This window comes from Paramormyrops kingsleyae, chromosome 3 (genome assembly GCF_048594095.1).
Source record: "Paramormyrops kingsleyae isolate MSU_618 chromosome 3, PKINGS_0.4, whole genome shotgun sequence".
Lineage (NCBI taxonomy): Eukaryota > Metazoa > Chordata > Actinopteri > Osteoglossiformes > Mormyridae > Paramormyrops > Paramormyrops kingsleyae.
The window spans coordinates 42,616,970-42,633,726 of NC_132799.1; the positions used below are offsets into that span (position 1 = coordinate 42,616,970).

A 16,757-nucleotide genomic window follows, 5' to 3' on the forward strand; every position below is an offset into this window, starting at 1 on the left:
TGTGAATACATGCGCAGTATTGGGCCTGGTCCATGATTGGTAGCGCCATGTTGGAAATGACACAGCTTCAGACCAAAATAATCGGCTGCACAAGATCCAGATAGATCATTGTTTGTCCCGCCTACTGACTTTGATGGGTCACACTGACAGATAAAATAAATTCATGATGTGGTGAAAGTGCCAAAATTAAATAAATAGTGAAATAATTGTAAATGACACATGTAATTAATTAATAATGATTTTATTTCTAATGGTAGATAATAATTCATGGCACATTTAATTAACGATATTTTTATTTCCCATTTTAAATAATTCATGACACATTTAAGTAATAATTTCTTTATATTTCCCATTTTAAACAATTCATGGCACATCTAATTAATTAATTATTGGTGTATTTATTTATTTATTTAATTTTGGCACTCAGCCCTCCATAATTGTGGGTGTGTCTATGTAAAATGTATAGGTTGCTATTCTTTATATGCACTAAAGAGAGGTATTACATAATATTGGCATAAAAAACCTTAGTTGAAACCGGCAAAAAAATGAGTTAGCTCTCACTTAAAATGGTGAAGTATGAACGTGAGTTTATTTTTATTTTTTTCTGGATGAACTGAACTTTGAATTAGATAACACGAAGTGTGAACTTGCACTGATTATTGCTTAAAACACTAGCAGGCGATCCAAGATATCATAGCTCTGGGTCAGTGCTTCGAAATCTAAGCCAACCGTCTGCGTGCATGCACACAGCATCCCAACCGCTTTTCAAATCGCGCCACTGATCTTCATTTTGAACAGCCGCTCCTCTTAAGCATTTGACGGCGAGTAACGTATGCTGCCCAAACTGGACCAATAGCGTTTCCATGGTAAGAACTTAAGTGCCTTTTAATGAAAACTGAAAACGTGAATTCAGTACAAATTTATCTAATACTATACGTTGTGTATTGTTAGATAAATGCGCGAACTGCACTAAAATGTTCACATTTTGTAAATGCACGAAAGTATTCACATGATTCTGTTACTTCACGCAGCAGAAAAGACGTGGTGGCTCTGACTTCTTCCCCCTTGCATGTTCGCAATTGTATTCAGGTGCGTATCTCACTTATACGATCACAGGATGTTATATATTTTTTAAATCAATTTATTATTTAAGTTTCCAGAGGAGATTACAACCACATCTCTCAGACCAGACATAGGCCTGTGGTCTAGAGCAGTGGATCTCAACCGGTGGGGCGCGCGTAGGACACTCTCGCGGGGGGGGGGCGCAAGTAGGCTACAGGATGGGAGGAAAAAAAACTGATTTTTTTTTTTTGCAAATTTGTGATTTGTTTGGATTCATCAGAGCTATTTTCGCTGCTAAAATAGACCAAAACGGTCATTATTTCATCAAAAATGTAAGTGACTTAATATTATTAAATCAGTGTCACATTTTCAATCGTGAGGTGATGGTAAATTAAGTGATGGTCAATTGTCAGCTCTCTTGGTCGTCAGGTCGTGTGATGTATATATGTTGCTGAACTGTATTCAAATGTTATAAATATAAAAACACCACATTTCGAAATTTAACTGCAGTATGTCAATTTAGTTTATTTGTGTGTGCTGCGCTCATAGACTTTAGAAAACGGCGCTCATTTGTTTGATTTCTCCTCGAGAAGCTGCGCAAGCCTCAAAAGTTTAAGGTCCTTGCACCCTGACTGAGTCCGAAACTGTCGTATTCGTTTTTCATATTCGTCATTTGGTGGCTCTCAAAAAACACCCTTCAAAATATTTGCTACGGATACGAAAAATGCAGAAAATAGAACCATCCGAATTAATTTTTATGACGCACGGAAGTTGCAGAGGCTGCAAACGTATAAAACGTGAGGTCGTATTTAGTTTTATATATATATATATATATATATATATATATATTAAATTCTGGGCAGCATTGATGCAGGAATATCCTGAACTCTGTGACGTCGCCTTTAAGATTCTCCTTCCTTTCGCGTCAACATATTTGCGTGAGGCAGGATTCTCAAAAATGACTGCACTCAAAACTAAATACCGCAATCGTGCACAAATCGAGGATGATTTGAGGCTATGTTTATCAAACATTGAGCCAAGAATTGAGGATCTTTGCAAGGCAAAGCAGGCTCAGGTCTCACATTAACATCACCTACCTGCAAGCTTCTGTAAAAAATGCAGATGATGCCTACTATTAGGCCTAGTAATAATAACAATAATAAAGCATAAATTAATATCAGAGGTCTGGTGTCAATTCCCAATTATAGCAATAGCCTAGTAATGATAATAGGCCTATACTGATGATGATAATAATAATAATAATAAAAACAATAAAGCATGTAACCTCATTATTATATAACAATAGCCTAGTAATGATGATAGGCCTACTACTACTCATAATAATAATAATGTCTGCAAGCTCACATTAGAAGTTTGTTGCTACTGCCAATTATAACAATAGCCTAGTAATGATAATAGGCCTACCTACCGCTACTGATGATGATAATAATAAATAATAAAAATAATAATGTGGCCCTAAAAATAATAGCCTAGGGCTATCTATCTATCTATGCAAGGTGGTGTTCCGGAAGTGGGGGGGGGAGGGGCACTGGGGCCCCAACTGCAATGAGCCAGCTTTGGGGTGGACCAGCTTGCAAAAGGTTGAGAACCCCTGGTCTAGAGCAACCCTACAAGTGGTTCTTCTTGAGCTGACTGTGCCATGGGAGGAGAGGATGGAAGAGGCCCATGAGAGAAAGCGTGGGAAGTACCAGGCCCTTATCCACGATTGTCAACAGGTGGGATGGCGTGCTTGGAATTTGCCAGTAGAGGTATGCTGCCGAGGATTCCCTGGGCAGTCTCTCTGGACTGCCCTGTCCAGGCTTGGCATCAGAGGTTGCAACAGAAGACGTCTAGTGTCAAACATCACTAAACGAGCTGAGACTGCATCTAGATGGCTGTGGCTAAAGCGCTGTGAGCGCTGGAACAACCCACTAAGTAGGAAGGAGTCATCTTGAGTAGTGGCTGTGGAGCCGGAGGGGCCGAGGGGGCAGCCCCAGGACGCTGGGGTTAGCTGTCAAGCCATCTGGAGGTGTTGTGGGTTAATTGACGAAACACTGGTGAAGGGGGGTACCCACCTGATGACCTGAAGAAAGCACCAAAAGCCCACACCACAAGCTCTGTCAGGCAAGTGTTGGCCATCATCCTCAGGAAAGTGGCTGGATGTCCATCCAGCCGTTGGGGGTGAGAGCGATGAAACCATCGTATAACAGACTTATTGTTTTTATTGTATAAGATTGTACTGAACACACTGGAGAATTTAAGTATGCTCAGTATGGAGAACTGAAGCACTGACTGCTGTATATTTGCTTAACTATTTTAATGTCATGTTGAATGTTTATACTGAGACGAATATTTGGGCTCTGAAGGTGGCGTGATGCCTCTGACTATATCCCCTTTGCATGTTCACAACTGTATACAGCCAGAAAAAAGCAGTGGACTGAGAGGGTGGACCAAATGCAGACTCCTGTGTCCTTAATCTTCATATATATTTACGCTGACTGGTCATATCCATGTGCTGTTCAGCTGGGACAGCTCGGTCAGTATTGAACCAATCCTTTTCTTTTTTATTATTATTTTTTGGCTACAGATGATGCATAAAGACCTCTAAAAACAGGGCTATAGGTTTCATCATGTCAGAGTTCCCTTTAAGACTGTGTACACTGCCAGCTATTTTTTAAAAAAAGATATTTTCACAGGGTTCCCCCTGGAGTTTGATTTCAATTCTTCACTTTTCTTTGTATTTTTGCTTCTACTAATCAAATTCTTCACTTTTTTTCAGCATCCGTTTTTTTTAGTCACTCTCGCCGCTTCTTAATAAATTAATCATTAAACTCACTGAATATACATCTCTTCTGACAATCACACTGTGATTGGTCAACTAACGGCATGGGCGAGTCACGAGTCTACTTGATAAGGTTGGGAGAATCGTGAATAGGCTACTGTGTAAAAATTTGCGTGCTGGCGTGCTGAAAACATGATGTATATTACGCATTTCGGAAATAATGTTATAATTACTATATACACTCACCTAAAGGATTATTAGGAACACCTGTTCAATTTCTCATTAATGCAATTATCTAATCAACCAATCACATGGCAGTTGCTTCAATGCATTTAGGGATGTGGTCCTGGTCAAGACAATCTCCTGAACTCCAAACTGAATGTCAGAATGGGAAAGAAAGGTGATTTAAGCAATTTTGAGCGTGGCATGGTTGTTGGTGCCAGACGGGCCGGTCTGAGTATTTCACAATCTGCTCAGTTACTGGGATTTTCACGCACAACCATTTCTAGGGTTTACAAAGAATGGTGTGCAAAGGGAAAAACATCCAGTTTGCGGCAGTCCTGTGGGCGAAAATGCCTTGTTGATGCTAGAGGTCAGAGGACAATGGGCCGACTGATTCAAGCTGATAGAAGAGCAACTTTGACTGAAATAACCACTCGTTACAACCGAGGTATGCAGCAAAGCATTTGTGAAGCCACAACACGCACAACCTTGAGGCGGATGGGCTAAAACAGCAGAAAACCCCACCGGGTACCACTCATCTCCACTACAAATAGGAAAAAGAGGCTACAATTTGCACGAGCTCACCAAAATTGGACCGTTGAAGACTGGAAAAATGTTGCCTGGTCTGATGAGTCTCGATTTCTGTTGAGACATTCAAATGGTAGAGTCAGAATTTGGCGTAAACAGAATGAGAACATGGATCCATCATGCCTTGTTACCACTGTGCAGGCTGGTGGTGGTGGTGTAATGGTGTGGGGGATGTTTTCTTGGCACACTTTAGGCCCCTTAGTGCCAATTGGGCATCGTTTAAATGCCACGGCCTACCTGAGCATTGTTTCTGACCATGTCCATCCCTTTATGACCACCATGTACCCATCCTCTGATGGCTGCTTCCAGCAGGATAATGCACCATGTCACAAAGCTCGAATCATTTCAAATTGGTTTCTTGAACATGACAATGAGTTCACTGTACTACAATGGCCCACACAGTCACCCAGATCTCAACCCAATAGAGCATCTTCTGGGGTGTGGTGGAACGGGAGCTTCGTGCCCTGGATGTGCATCCCACAAATCTCCATCAACTGCAAGATGCTATCCTATCAATATGGGCCAACATTTCTAAAGAATGCTTTCAGCACCTTGTTGAATCAATGCCACGTAGAATTAAGGCATTTCTGAAGGCGAAAGGGGGTCAAACACCATATTAGTATGGTGTTCCTAATAATCCTTTAGGTGAGTGTATATAAGGTAAGCTAATACTTTCCCGGTGTTTCATAGTACCTTTGAGAGGGACATTCTAAAACGCTTAATGTGATCACCAAATTTCACACACACACATCTGGTCATAAAGACTCACCTGACAAAAAATCAAAACCGAAATACAAGGAATATGGACTTTATTTTACGTTAAGCGTTTTCCCCTCCATTGACGCCCATTATAAGGAAAAGGCTTAATGTAACTTAAAGTACCAAGACAGCCACCAAAAATCACCAAATTTCTCACACATATATCTGGTTATAAACACTTTCACCTGACAAAAAATCAAAACCGAAATACAAGGAATATGGACTTTATTTTACATTAAGCCTTTTCCTTATAATCGGCGTAAATAATGGGCGTAAATTTCATTCAACAGTAGGGGGGGGACAATAAATGCCTTTTTCTCATGAGCAATTTTTGAAGGGGACACAAATAATACAGTCAAATTGTACTTATAAAGATATGTCCCCACAATGAAAAACTTTGCTTCTATCATTATTATTGTAGCATGGAGACTGTGTCATTATGGTTATTTTCAAAGTTTTTCTCAGGTTCAATGACAGCAGATTTTTCTTCAAAACTATTTATTGCATTGTTTGTTATGTTGTCTACAGTCAAGCCATCAATATACAATAAAATTTAAACATGACTGTTTAAATGCATAATAGATATTGATTAAACAAAAAAAATACAGTGGGGTCAGTTCGGACGTAGCACAGTGCTCATTTAGTAAATGCACAGCTAAACAATATGCTAATTGTGGCCGTTAATGTTAAGTTAACATTATGCCAAGTCGTCACAAATGAAACAATGCACGGGAAACGGCTTTGGCGTGTTAGTTGCAGTGCACTATGCAACAAGCTATTGTAAACAAGCTAACGTTAACTAGATAAGTAATATTTTAATCGCTAATATAGCAGATTCGTGGAAAATTACATCGGTAATCAGCATTTTTGCCGCAACTAATTTATGAATGAGTCTGCATCAACTACATTAAAGAGAATCGCTTTATTTGAAGTGAATAAAATACCCTACTTACTGGAGTTCAACATTAATTGAGCCGCAGCCACACACCTGATTCGTGTGTGTAGAGAAGGTGAGATGACCTGGGAAAGCAGGCAGTTGGCCAAACCACTGTGAGGAAGGGGAGGGGGAACTCAACTGTTTCTCAATGCATTTTTTGCGTTTGGTTTTTTTTTCTACTTACAGAATTATTTTAGGTATACATACATATATTTTTCACAATAGATAGTGCGATTATTTTTTTTTTAATAATTTCTTTTGGGGGGACAACCCTCGGATAGGGGGGGACATGTCCCCCCCGGGATTTACGCCCATGAGTATAAAGTCCTTATTCTTAGCATTTCGGTTTAGATTTCTTGTCAGGTGAAGGTGTTTATGACCAGATATATGTGTGAGAAATATAGTGATTTTTGGTGGCTGTCTTGGTACTTTAAGTTACATTAAGCCTTTTCCTTATAATGGGCGTCAATGGAGGGGAAAACGCTTAACGTAAAATAAAGTCCATATTCCTTGTATTTCGGTTTTGATTTTTTGTCAAGTGAAAGTCTTTATGACCAGATGTGTGTGTGCGAAATTTGGTGATTATTGGTCGCTATTTTGGTACATTAAACCACATTAAGCGTTTTCACATTAAGCGTTTTAGAATGTCCCCACACCGATCGATAACATTTGCTACTTTTAGAACGGCCCATGCTTATTTGACATGGATGATCGACGATCGTGTGTCCAGTTTTGATTAGGCCCTACGGGTGCTACGGTTGAAAATTGGGAAAAAATGAAATTCGACTTTTCAAAAATTCAAAATTCGTCATTTGAAAATTGAATTCGCCAGAGTGACGATTTGATGCCGTTTTTCTTCGTCACCATGGGTTGCGTTTTCGTCAATGACGAGAGTGACGAGCGGCAGCGGGAACCCTGTTTCACACTCTGGAGCCCTGTCCGGTTGTTTAACCATTTAAATCCTATGGAAGCAGCAATGGTGTGCTTTTTCACTAGGGATGCAACGGTACTCGGTAAAATACCGGACCGTTCGGTACACGCTGCACGGTCCGGTAAGCCCTTTTGAACCGCGGTTTTTCGGTTTTGCACTTCCTTTTGAAAATGGTGCTTAATGCTTATCAGGCTACTGTTAAGCAGTAAGCGCAAATGAGCGAAAGCCCTCCACCGTGAGTTATTGTCCGTTCGTTTTTCTCTCGGAACTCGGAAATTCCGAGTTGAGTGACATCACGTCCATCGAGCTACCCACATCTCGATACAAACATGGCTGCCTCCATGAACACGCTGCTGTGTGTTGTTGCTTTATATTTTAGCAGATTTGGAGTGAGATACTTTTTTCTGAGAGACAAACAAGAAACACGAACTAGTCAAACCACATTAAAAGCTTTAAAAAATATTTTTGTACATTCATAGCGATATTCTTTTTTCGAGAGGCAAACTACAAACAAACCAAAGACAAGTCTGGTAAAAATCTGATATTGCATGCTAGGATACTGTTTACGGTCATGATATGGTATTCTCTACACATGCAATTACATTTATAACTATATTAATACATTTAACAAAATAAACATTTTTAAAGATTTATAAAATAGAATTACTGTTGAGTGTGTAAGCCGCCAGTCCGACATCAACGTCACAAAAGAGGCGTCCGACGGAAAGTGACCATTAATGTCCAATCACTGTTGTGGCTCCACCCACTCGCTCTCTCTCACACTGACGTAACTGGAGCCGAGCTAGCAGCTCGATCAGTACACAAAAGCGGAAAAAAGAAAAACAAACAAGCAGTTGAGAGGCAGAAGTTTGAAGAAGCACCGGCTTCGTACAAATCTCCAGTATGGTTTTTTTTTCGGGTTCACTGTAGAATACAACGACCAGGGAGTCGAAACAGTTAATAGAAATGCCACTGTTTGTAAACATTGCCTAACACGTGTCCTATACGCTAATGGAAACACGAGCAATATGGCTAAGCATCTCAAACGTAGTCATGCTGATATAATGGTTCCTGAACGGAGGACAGACGAAAAGGTAACTGCAGGTAAACAAGTGTCTATTGAAAAAGCTTTTCAATTAACAGACATACCCTGCTACATCCGATAAACATAAGAAAATAACCCGTGCAGTGGGAACATTCATTGCAAAAAATTTGCAACCCTTTTGAGAAGGGTCCAGCTGCAGACGCCTGTAGAGTGGAGCTCCACCAGAAATACGTCACCTCCACAGGAAATACGTGATTTTAAGGGGCGTAAAGTGGATCTCATGATCTTTACGGACGTAAAGTGGAGCTCCACAGGAAACACGTGACCAAACTGTGTGTTACAGCGGAATTTCAGTTGTAAAATTCTCAAAAAGTATGTTTTTGTTCATTTATACGCTAGAGAAATTATATATATATACACTCACCTAAAGGATTATTAGGAACACCTGTTCAATTTCTCATTAATGCAATTATCTAATCAACCAATCACATGGCAGTTGCTTCAATGCATTTAGGGGTGTGGTCCTGGTCAAGACAATCTCCTGAACTCCCAACTGAATGTCAGAATGGGAAAGAAAGGTGATTTAAGCAATTTTGAGCGTGGCATGGTTGTTGGTGCCAGACGGGCCGGTCTGAGTATTTCACAATCTGCTCAGTTACTGGGATTTTCACGCACAACCATTTCTAGGGTTTACAAAGAATGGTGTGCAAAGGGAAAAACATCCAGTATGCGGCAGTCCTGTGGGCGAAAATGCCTTGTTGATGCTAGAGGTCAGAGGAGAATGGGCCAACTGATTCAAGCTGATAGAAGAGCAACTTTGACTGAAATAACCACTCGTTACAACCGAGGTATGCAGCAAAGCATTTGTGAAGCCACAACACGCACAACCTTGAGGCGGATGGGCTACAACAGCAGAAGACCCCACCGGGTACCACTCATCTCCACTACAAATAGGAAAAAGAGGCTACAATTTGCACGAGCTCACCAAAATTGGACAGTTGAAGACTGGAAAAATGTTGCCTGGTCTGATGAGTCGATTTCTGTTGAGACATTGAAATGGTAGAGTCAGAATTTGGCGTAAACAGAATGAGAACATGGATCCATCATGCCTTGTTACCACTGTGCAGGCTGGTGGTGGTGGTGTAATGGTGTGGTGGATTTTTTCTTGGCACACTTTAGGTCCCTTAGTGCCAATTGGGCATCGTTTAAATGCCACGGCCTACCTGAGCATTGTTTCTGACCATGTCCATCCGTTTATGACCACCATGTACCCATCCTCTGATGGCTACTTCCAGCAGGATAATGCACCATGTCACAAAGCTCAAATCATTTCAAATTGGTTTCTTGAACATGACAATGTGTTCACTGTACTAAAATGGCCCCCACAGTCAGCAGATCTCAACCCAATAGAGCATCTTTGGGATGTGGTGGAACGGGAGCTTCGTGCCCTGGATGTGCATCCCACAAATCTCCATCAACTGCAAGATGCTATCCTATCAATATGGGCCAACATTTCTAAAGAATGCTTTCAGCACCTTGTTGAATCAATGCCACGTAGAATTAAGGCAATTCTGAAGGCGAAAGGGGGTCAAACACTGTATTAGTATGGTGTTCCTAATAATCCTTTAGGTGAGTGTATATACATATATATACATCTGGTCTGATCTAGTTTGTGGAATATATATATTGGTCATAAGATGAGCAGTTATAAACATACCATACATATGCAATTGCTATTATGTTACTTTCCATACACATTACTAATATATATATTGGTCTTGCCTTAACTGTTATAAACATATACTATATACGATTGCTGGAACAGCGCAAATGCGTACGTATTTTATGTGCATTTGCGCTGATATGACAAGAAATTATTATGCATTTTAACCTGTATATGCTAATTCGTACTTCATTTGCGGTATATAGGTTGAAATGCATGGTATTTTCTTGTCATATCAGCGCAAATGCACATAAAATATGTACGCATTTACACTGTCACAGCAATCGATTGCCGCACGTATCGCTTTTAAAGGTGAATGCGTACTTGCGTACCAGTTATCAACATGTAACAATTATATTCAATCAACTGCTAAATTTATTTAGACAGCAACAACAAACGGAATGAAATAAATAAAAAAAATCAATCAACACACTCATGTGCCAGTAATTTAATCTTTCTCATAACAGACAGCATTAACCCGGAGGCCCTGCTGGTCAACACAGGCCTGTAAAAATAATTCCATGTCCTCTTGGATCTGAAAACCAAAGAGGAATGTCTCCTTGGATTCTATATCTTGTCTCTTTTCGCTAACAGAGTGGTAGTTTCCGGTAGAGGTCACGTGTTTCCTGTGGAGCTCCACTTTACGTCCGTATAGATGAGATCCACTTTACGCCCCTTAAAATCACGTACTGTATTTCCTGTGGAGCTCCACTCTGCACTGTCTACAGGCGTCTGCAGCTGGACACTCTTGACCCTTTTCTGTTGTTGAAGATGCGGGGTTTCGCCCAATACTATCTAAGCCAGCAGTGTTATGCCAGAAGTTACGTCAAAGTCACGTCACCGCTGTATTAGGCGCAAGTTTCTTCGCTGCGGTTTCAGAACGGAGTCTTGTACGCCACTACTGTAACCTATGAGAACTGTGTAGAAAGTTATAGTATACTACATTATACAGTACTATACTACATTATACTATACTTTATTACAAGGTTTCTCAACCCAGTCCTCGGGGACCACCAGACGGTCCACGTTTTTGCTCTCTCCCAATTGGCAGGGGATTGGGAGAGAGCAAAAACATGGACCATCTGGTGGTCCCCGAGGACCGGGTTGAGAAACCCTGCTTTATTATATATTATAGAGATAGTGGAAAATGGTATTATACGGATAAATGGTATTATACGGATAGCCGTTACTTTTGTTCAAAACAGTCCTGTGGAAAAGTTTTGAAAGTCAGTTTCGTTCCTTTTTAAGATACAGCATGCATATAAATCTAAATTTTAGTGAACGTAAAAAATGGTAAATAGGCTGCATTTATATAGCGCTTTTTTCTACTCTTACGAGTACCCAAAGCACTTTACAATTTATGCCTCGCATTCACCCATCCACACACACATAAACACACCGGTGGCGTGTGTGAACGTGTAAACTTTTTTTATCAAATGTAGTTTTAACAGCAAAGACAGGTCCATCTACAGCCCATAATTAGAAGCATAGCTGCTATGCACAAAGGGAAAGACCACAAAATAATATAAAAAACCTATGTCAAAAACGTCTTCCTCTGTAATAAACCTGCGCTCTTTGGAGTACTTTAGAAAATATTTGTCAGTAAACAGTTCCTTATATCCAAGATTAATATCTACCTCACGAAGTATTAGCTGTTAATTAGAAACATCCAGAAAAACTTTTCTTAAAATTAATCTGAAATGAATGTTCATAAAGGCTACACAAAGTCCTGCTTTTAGCTTGTTTTTGTAGAAAAACCTGAACCAACTAGATGATTAGATGGAAGTGCCTGTAGGACAGACTGGTCTGTCTTTGAGAACATGGTACCAAATGACACAAAAAGAACATCAAAACCCAGACTTGAGCAGAGGACCGGAGCATCTAAAGTCCTGTATTGGGCATGACTATTCTGTTTCAACTATTTAATGTAAAGGGTAAGCTCACCCCAAAACCATAGGAATCACAGTAAAAGATGTAGATTTATACAAGAAATGATTTAGTAAAACAATTTAAAACTTGAAGCTCTATTTAATTATGTTTTCTTAAAAATTTACTTTTAAAGGCATTAAAATAAACTAACTAATATGACCTCAAAACTAAGACCAATACTTCAAATGAAGGGGCAGATGCAATAAGATTGCAACAAGTTATATTTTAATGAAAAATACAACAAAAATTAAAACTGTTAAAATAAACAAATTAAATAAACAATGCAATCTATATAAAATTATTCTAAAACTACTCATACATGCAATTTATCTTTAATCGCATTTTGGCCCGAAATTCAACAATAAAAAGTTCCATGTCTTCCTGATTCTGAAAGACAAACAAAAACGGTTCTTTGGCCTCAAAGCTTGGGTAATCGTACAACTTTTGCACAGCTCTCCTCTGAGCTTCCTCCTGCATCTCCAGATAGCGTGGCTCGGAACACTGCGCCTCTGAAGAGATTGATATTTACCTTCAACCACTCTGCAGCAGTTTGAAGATCTCTTGTTAAAGGTGTCTCCTTAAAAAATTATCATGAACCAAAGAAAACATATTGGTTTGGCCCATGCCTATATAAATGTATAAAACACAAAAGATATTACAACAATACATAGGAATACCTCCTCAATGCTCTCAAGAGTCCCTTTCAAATCAGGGGTCCATGGTGTTTCTGTCCTATAACAAAATATTTACATGTTAACCACACCTACAACAAAACACGATTAAGAAAGATAAACCATACAGGGAGATGGAGGGAGAGAGAAAGATTTACCTTAGAAGAGCGAAATTCTCAATTAAAATAAGGCACCACCATCTCCTGATTAAGGGAAAGTCATGCTACCAAGCAGAGGAGAAAAACAATGGCTTACCCAATCAGTCATAATTATACATATATGAATTAAAATCAGCTGAAAACTTACAGAGTTGAAGTCAAACGGTGCCCCCAGGACACAGTGTAGAGCATACTGGATAGAAGGGGCACATACAATATTTATTTATTTAAGATAAAAAATTATGTACTTCTATTTACACATGTATACACACACACACACACAATATATTCCTCACCATCAACATAAATACACCACAGTCCACTGATCCGGCCAACTGCTGAGGAAGATCCTAAAATTGAAATGTAATTAAGGCAAAATGGAAAACTGTGATTCTTTCTTTACAACATGAGCAAAATATTTTCATAGCCATTTAGTGGCAATAAATTGCCAAAAGTCGATGGCCCGTTTATAAATAAAAGTAATCTTTAACTTAATATGCTTCCACAATAGCCTGCAAGATAGCATAAAAAACGCTTGCCAGAATTCGCTAGTTAACCTATCAAACTACTATTATTAACATGATTCATCATGTTAATAATAACATACTTTGTACATCTAAAATGTTGAAACGTGTCACAAACTGCACAGTTTCATATCAGCAATCTAAAACTTAACACAAGACTGAAACTTACCATACAGTCCTCCGCCATTGTAAATAGTGGTTTGTCCCCGCCCATAAACTTCCATCCAGAAGCTGGTGGTCTAGAAGTGGTGGCCTAGAAGTGGCGGTGGTGCGGCGCTGCAATTGGACATTTCTTGGTGGTCTAGAAGTGGTGGCCTAGAAGTGGCGGTGGTGCGGCGCTGCAATTGGACATTTCTCGGTTTCGCCACTTAATTAAAACGCTCGACCCACGTTATGTTGTGCCCTGCCGTACACATTTCAGCGACGTTATAATTCCCGACCTCTGTGACAAAGGCCACAAAGCCATCGAAAACGATTTGGCTCAAGCACAGAGCCTCGAGTGGAATATACAGTGTTTAGAGCACTTTAACATTTTTAAAAGTGTTTTTGTTTACATTTTGTAAGTTTGAATGTTATACATGTATACATATATTTCTGAAAGTATGTTTACTCTAACTACTGTGTTGTGTTTAGAGCACTTTAAGAGGCATTTTAACATTTTTTTAAAGTGTTTTTGTTTACATTTTGTAAGTTTGAATTTTATACATGTATACATATTTTATACATAAATAAGAGAGAGTTTATTATTTGTTTTGTTGTATTATTATTTGTAGTGTTATGTTTAAACCGAACCGAAACCGTGGCCCAAATACCGAGGTACGTACCGTACCGGGGGATACCTGTACCGTTGCACCCTTATTTTTTATGTCTTATCCATTTTGGCTTTGTGTTGTTTTTTTTTTTTTTAATAAATAATGAATGGTGGAATCTACATTTTTGTGCACTTCTGGTTAGATATACTGTATTTTAGAACCAGGTAAGCACCAGATGATTTTTATCATGTCCTGACATGTATTAGGTGAGACCAGAGGTGGAGATTTCAGGTCCAGATAGTACAAATCCAGACCAAGATTTCATTTCCACCAAAAGTCTCAGTCACAGAGTACTCAACCTCTGGGTGAGACCCATCTCTTCACCTCAAAATAGAAACACTTCCTACTTTTTTTTTTTTTTTTTAACCTTTGAATCCTAGTTAACCTATTCTTTTGAATGTTAAATTTTAATGTTCTTGTCTTCTCTCTCCCACCCCACCCCTCCTTGATGCACCAAGGATCCAGTGGACTACTGCCAGTTTAGACACCTTTCACGATTTCACTGTATGTTTGGTTAGGAGGGCTCGCAACATTATAAAAAAAAAAAAATTGTGCAAGCTACACCTCTACAACATTGTCCCGGATTTGTATTGCATTTTGGTGGTCCAACTGACTTCGAATAATGTTGCGGGAGGCATTTGCAGTGGACCCTCCCAACCACTCCCACACTTGATCACTAGTTTAAAAACTATAGGTCTATGCCATACTGTAGGTCTAATTCTACAAAACTGAATCTTTGCATTGTATTTAGTGCTATAGGCATACTTGTATTGCACTATAATAATTCTTTATGGTTTTATCAGTTTTGTCTTCTAAAATAAGTGTTAGTCTTAAGCTTATGTTAAAGGAAAACACCAGCTTTTTGATTTGTTCATTTGCAGTCAACCCCAGAGTTACATAGGAGGGTGAATATGCTTCACTTCTCTCCTTTTGCAATGCCCAGTCTGACACCGTTTGCCTAGCATAATTCACTAGAAATGGATGCCATCCTTTTTAGGAGTTGTCGTCTATAGCTAGACATCTACTCCCAGTGAATTACGCTAAACTAGATTAACAGTGTCAGACTGGGCATTGCAAGCACAGCAAAGAGAAGGGTATGCACCCTCTTATCTAACTCTGAGGTTGACTAATTTGGCTAATTTTTAAAAAAAAACATTGCATTTTTCTTTAACACTTCACTTAATTTAAGTTTTTTCACGTAATTTGAATTATATTTTACTTTAATTTTATGATTTTTGTTTGGCAGCCATTGCTGCCAGTCATCTGATATTTTTTACAGATAATTTTTGCTTTATTGAAGGTGTTTGATAATATATTTGTAAAAAACCTGTAAAATAAATGTATTTCTCTGCTGAACTTCCGGTGTGGTCATTTTATTGAAGGTGATTTGTTGCAAGAATTTAGGAGATATTTGTAAAATAGCAATATTTAACTGTTGAACTTTTGGCACTGCCCTTTTAATTAAGGTATTTGATCACAATAATATTAAGAAAAAGTGTAAAATAACAGTATTTCTCTTCTGAACTTATAGAACTGCCGTTTTAATCAAGGTGTTTGATCATAATAATATTAAGAAAAGCTGTAAAATAACAGTATTTGTCTGCTGAACTTTTGGAATGACCCTTTTAATCAAGATATTTGATCATAATAATATTAAGAAAAGCTGTAAAATAACAATATTTATCTGCTGAACTTTTGTAATAGCCCTTTTAATTAAGGAATTTGATCACAATAATATTAAGAAAAGCTGTAAAATAACAGTATTTATCTGCTGAACTTTTGTAATTTCCCTTTTAATTAAGGTATTTGATCATAATAATATTAAGAAAAACTGTAAAATAACAGTATTTATTTGTTTAACTTTTAGAATTGCCCTTTTAGTTAAGGTATTTGATCATAATAATATTAAGAAAAACTGTAAAATAACTGTTTTTATGTAAAAGTGTCACGCGCGCTGTCCAACAGGCAGGCAGGACATGGGTAAAGGATCAAGCCGGTAGACGTAGATCCAAGAAGACGGGTTTATTCAGGGCGGACAACACGGTTACTGACATCACACGCGACAATACAATGACAGATCTGACGAGACGTACTCAGACGCGGACTAAATACACAGGAAAGAGCGAACTGAACAAGGCACAGGTGCTGACAATCAGGAATTGACACGAGGTAATGAGGGGGCGTGGCACACACGAGGATCGTACGGAGCTGGGCGTGACAGAACCCCCCCCCCCCCAAAGGCGCACACACCGGGCACGCCCGAGGGGAGGCGACGGACAAGACCAGACCGGGGAACAGGACCTGGAAGACAAAAGCAAAAAACATCAACGAGACACCGGAAACAGGACAGAGACACAGAACAGGAACAAGGACCAAAAGAAAGACATGACCCGACAAAGGACGGGGAACGCGGACAGACACACCAAAAAGGACGAGACAGAGGGCACAGAAAACGGAGGAACAAAAGGGCCAGGAGTGAACGGAGGAGGAACAGAGGGACAAGGAGCAGAGACAGGCGGAACGAAGGGAGGAGGACCAGACAGGAACGGAAGGGGGACAAAAGGGAGCCCGAGCGGGTGATGGGCAGCGGCCGCAGGCGCCGCAGGCGACAGGA

At 39.4% G+C, this 16,757-nt stretch overlaps 1 long non-coding RNA gene across 1 annotated transcript; it reads left to right on the plus strand.

Annotated features, from left to right (window-relative positions):
- The first annotated feature begins 776 nt into the window (after window positions 1-776).
- LOC140588325 (uncharacterized) lies at window positions 777-7,532 on the plus strand. The gene is made up of 3 exons (XR_011989691.1): window positions 777-866; window positions 1,032-1,089; window positions 2,799-7,532. It is a non-coding gene; the product is annotated as an uncharacterized lncRNA (long non-coding RNA).
- The last annotated feature ends 9,225 nt before the right edge of the window (window positions 7,533-16,757 follow it).